We start from the raw sequence: 5,516 nt of genomic DNA, 5'->3' as shown, positions 1-5,516 counted from the left end.
GCAGTATCCCTGTAGTACGCTCTTTTAAGGTCTTCAGGGAATAGTCGGAGAAGGGCAAGAGCTGGGTCAAATGGTGGTTCCATTCCCAGCTTTCCCAGGAATCTCCATACTGCTTTCCAAATTGGCCGCACCAATTTGCAGTCCCACCAGCAATGTACAAGAGTACCCTTTTCCCCACATCCTCGCCAGCACTTGTTGTTGTTTGACTTCATAATGGCTGCCAATCTTACTGGAGTGAGATGGTATCTTAGGGTGGTTTTGATTTGCATTTCTCTGACTGCTAGAGATGGTGAGCATTTTTTCATGTACTTGTTGATTGATTGCATGTCCTCCTCTGAGAAGTGTCTGTTCAGGTCTTTGGCCCATTTGTTGATTGGGTTGTTTGTTATCTTATTGTTTAATTTTTTGAGTTCTTTGTATACTCTGGATATTAGGGCTCTATCTGAAGTGTGAGGAGTAAAAATTTGTTCCCAGGATGTAGGCTCCCTATTTACCTAACTTATTGTTTCTCTTGCTGAGAAAAAAACTTTTTAGTTTGAGTAAGTCCCATTTGTTGATTCTTGTTATTAACTCTTGTGCTATGGGTGTCCTATTGAGGAATTTGGAGCCCGACCCCACAATATGTAGAAAGAAAAAACAAGGGAAAGAATTAAATTACAACAGATGGGGTAGAGAGAGAAGATGGGAGGGGGGGATAGTAGAGGATAGGAAAGGTAGCAGAATACAACAGTTACTAATATGGCATTATGTAAAAATGTGGATGTGTAATTGATGTGATTCTGCAATCTGTAATTGGGGTAAAAATGGGAGTTCATAACCCACTTGAATCGAATGTATGAAAAATGATATGTCAAGAGTTTTACAATGTTTTGAATAACCAATAAAAAAAGTTTTAAAAAAAGATAACATTTATATGAAAATAACCTCTTCCTGCTTTGGACAGTCTTGAGAATATATAGTTTGGATTTCCCACTTGAAAATGGATTAGTGATGCTGGGCTTGTGGCTCAGGGGTAAAGCGCTTGCCTAGCATGCGTGAGGCACTGGGTTCGATCCCTGGCACCACATAAAATTTAACAAAATAAAGGTGCTGTGTCCATTTACAACTAATAAAAATATTTTAAAAATGGACAGTAAGCATAATATTAATTTTTATTCTCCTTTTAATATAGAAATGCTGGTAGAAATATTTCTTAAATGAGAAATTTGACCCATTTGTAAAAACTTTCTCTCTTTGGATTGTTTGAGGGGAAGCTAATAATTGGCTGATCAATTTCACTTTTAATTATTTTTTTCAGATTTTTAGGTATCTTTGGGCATAGTAATAACATGGGTTAAGTAAAGAATTATTATGGTTTTTATATCAGTAGCTAATAATAGGTTTTCTTCATGAGACTGAATATGGTCATAATCCACAGGTCAATGTAAGTAGAATTGTTTAAAACAGAAACCCACAAATGTCCGGTTTATTGCCTACTAATAATCTGCCATCCTAAAAACTGCCTCATGGCTAGAAGAAAATAGTTCAGTAAGTTTAGTCAGACAAATATTTAACTGTAAAGATGAGATATTATTTTATGGACTTGAAATGCTGCCATTATTTGACATTTTATATATGTCTTGCATTGGAGAAAGTTATATTATTTTGTTAGAATTTGTGGGATGAAATAAAGCTATGAAAATTCAATTCCATATGAAACTGTTTGAAATTGCCTTTCAGTCAGCCAAATAAATAGATTATTGATTTCACCCTTTAATAAAATGAAAGATTAATGAACAAAGTCACACAGCCTTCATTTCTAGGAGAAGAAATCCATATGCAGTGTTCGATATCCTTCTCTTGTGAAAAAATAGGTTGGTATTTAAACTTCAAGTTTATGAGCTATTATGATAGAGAATGAATTATTTAATAATTCACAATCTGGCTAATTCATAATGATTGATGTTTTGTATTTTATATGGGCATTATTAATATGGAGGACCACTTAATATGCAAACGGAAAAAAAATTTCTAAGTCAATTGATAAGGCCCAACTGAAAAAATTATGAAACAGATATTTCTTTTCTTTGCTGTTGAAGATAGAAAATAAAAACAAACATGAGCAAATGAAAATGTACAATATTATATTTCTTGTGATGGCATCACGGATTTTCAAAGATACTAATTCAAGATAGAAATTTCCATACAACTTACTGTTTTTTGGTTAGCAGATTAGAGGAACAAAAACTAGCTTTTTCTGGAGAATTCTGGTTGCTAAAATTACTGTTTCTTTTCCAAGAAAAATATGTGATTATTAAAATACTCTGTCAAAAATTTGTGACTGCTTTACATGTGAAGTGTAACACAGATAACTAAAATGGAGAACTTTGTTAAATAAGAACAATTTCATCTCTAAAATGTTCTGGGAAAAAAATCCAAAAAATTGAATGTTCTTTTTTTGCAAATTTTCTTCATTGCAGAAAATTACTTAAATTCTCCACTGTAGTTCAAAGAAAAATTCTGTGTAATTTTAAATTTTTATTAGATATTTACATACAAATCTCAAAATCATTTATGTTGTTCCTTTCCCTTTCTGAAATAAAAGCTTCTTGTTAAGCAAATTATATTTATAACTCCAGAAAGTTTTCCAAGATTGAGAAATTATCCTCGAAAACCAAGAAGGAAAGAAAAATAATTAGAGGAAGGGGGAGGAAGGAGGGACATGATAAGGGAAGAAAGAGTGGAATGAATCGGACCTAACTTTCCTACGTATATACATGAATACCACAGTAAATTTCACCATTGTGTTTAACTACAAGACACTAATTAAAAAAGTATATAATAACAAAGATCTCTAGAGTAGAGGAATAGGAATCGGGTGGGAGGAGGAGACAGAAAAGGGAAAAAAGTGAACTAAATTAGAGCAAGTTATATTCCATGTTTCTGTAATTACGTTAAAATGAATTCTAATGTTATGTGTAACCATAAATAACCAATAAATTTTTTTAAAGAATTAAAAGTAAGGAAGCAGATGATTGTTACAATATGAGTGGACCAGATAACACACACACACACACACAAAATAGCATGAACCTAAAAATATTTTTATTTAATTTCTTTTGAAAATTAACTTCCATGCTTCCTTTGATTTCACATCAAAAAAGAAAAAAAAATTAATAAACCAGAAGAAGAGTTCAGATTTGCAACAACCTGGGTTTGAAGTGTTGGAGAAATCTCCCCTCAATGTAGGAAACCTCTCTCCACAGTGGAAAAGAACATGCTTTTATTATGAGCAAGCATTAAACCAAAATTTGATATTTATCAAGGAAATCTGCTAAAAAATTTTGCAAAAATAGAAATTCTTTCTTTTTATATCGCTAAGTAGATATGATCTACCATCCACATTTTCTCAAGATAAACAATTATTCCCAAGTAGACTTGAAAGCACCAATTGTCACCCATAGTTCATCCTAAATTCACCTGGTAATTGGGGTGACCAGCTGTGTTTGCTAATAGTCTTTTTCAAAAGGAAAACCAAACTTTTCATATTTATCTAAAGTAAATGCAATATGGGAAGAGAATGGGTAGAGTCCTCTTTGATTTTCAACAGGGAGTATTAAACCTCTTCTTTGAACTTGCTCTTACAGCACAATCTGGCTGTAATCTTAGGAAGAAGTGAAAAGGACTTTGTGAGCAAGAAATATCATCCAGATCACTAATTAGTTTTCAAAGTGGAAAGCCACTGAACTTAGGAAGTGAGATTTGTGACTTACGAAGATGTTTAGCCACTGAGGTCTAAGCTTTAGCGTGTTTAAAATTATTCAAATAATGAAGTGTTCTTTATGTATTTGTGAGAAAATATTCAAAAGTTTTTCCCAAACAGATCTTTAATGTTTGAAGTTGTTTATGTTTATTTAGAAATAGCAGAAATTTGGGAAATATGCTATCAGTATAGTTTGGGGGTTACTTTGAGGTAGAAGTTCCAGTTTTAGCAAATGAAAATACAAGATGCTTAGATAAATTTGAGTTTTCAATAAACTCAAATGTAATTACTGTTTTTTCATGTTATTTGGCAAATCCACTCTGACTTGCAGTGATTAAAGCAATAAAACATTCATAACTACTGAAGTTTGCCAAGTACTAAATAAATAAAATCCAGCCATAAATTTGCAGTCATTTTTGTCATTCATCAACTATAAAATTGCCTAGAAATTTTAACCTTAGCAAGTAACATTATGGTTGGATCATATTTTTTTTCCAGCCACAAAGTTAATAATAGAAGCTGGTAGCATTTATTTTATGCTAACAATGTACTAAGTATAGCTACTAATCCTGTAAGTATCCTTTCATTTAATTCATTTATTTGATGAGGATCAGAGCAGCACTTGTTTTAAAAGTGAGAAAAATTATTTTAAGATATGTAAGATGACAATTAGAAATGTGGTTTAAAGCCTATTTTGTCCAAATTTAAAGTTTACTTTTTTAAGCAGTACATTATATGGTTCATATATGAGGTGTCCCCCATATGCACATATGTAAGATGATGCACGAAAGTTTAGAGGTGAAATGATTGGGTTAAGAGAGTCTTAACCTAATCAGTACATTAATCCTCTAATAGGGATTAAATGGGTGGTAACTGTAGGCAGGTCACAGTGATAAAAATTTGACTAATAGTACATTATTACTGCCTTCCAGATGACAGACTCTCGGATCCGTTCTTTTCTCTATCTAGATTTGTAGCTTTCTTTGAATAAGAAATTTAGCCTCTGTTTCTAATTTATTAAATATATAAGACTAGAGTATGAAATTAGGTACAATTTCTGTTTTCTACAATTCCATGATTTTGTCAAGAAATCCAATTATGCTCATGAAGTATGGGAAATAGAAATGTGTTTAACTTAGACTCTGCTATATTTTGAAATTAAGCAGCACACAATTTTGTTCCTCTCCCTCTATTTCTGCCCTGTATGTACTAAAGTATTCTGTATAAATCCCCAGTGAATGCTTGAGTAAAGGTTGGGTGTGGTGAGCCGTTTCTGCCGTTTATGCAAATTATGGTCGCCATTACAAGATGGCGCTGGCTCTGCTGTGGTCTGTGATAAACAACTCCTTGTTTGGGAGAGTTGGCACATGACTTTTCATCACTCTATGAGAAAGCTCCACGTGGCTGCTTTGCATTGGGGCTTGAGATGCTTTATTAAGGCTGGGAGGGGCATCCGAGAGAGAGAACTGAAGAGAAAGAGAACTGAGGAGAAGAACTGTCAGGGGCCTGAATAAACTGCTGAAAGAAGATTCCTGAGTGTTGCGTCTTCCTTGCGGGCAAGGGGGCGCTACAAGTGGTGCCGAGACCCGGGAACCAGAACTTTCAGCAGTCAGGGGGGTGCACCGTAGTCCCAGGTAAGTGGGATCCGCGATCAAAGCGGAGAATCGTCCCAAGTAAGTGGGACCCGCGACCAAAGCGGGGCAGCAGCTGCATTGTGTACTTTCGTTTTTACTTTCGCTTTTGTTTTCTGTGTGTCTCTTGTTGTGTCATTTTG

The sequence above is a fragment of the Marmota marmota genome, unplaced genomic scaffold (assembly GCF_001458135.2).
Source record: "Marmota marmota marmota unplaced genomic scaffold, marMar, whole genome shotgun sequence".
Lineage (NCBI taxonomy): Eukaryota > Metazoa > Chordata > Mammalia > Rodentia > Sciuridae > Marmota > Marmota marmota.
This window is presented reverse-complemented; position numbering follows the sequence as displayed.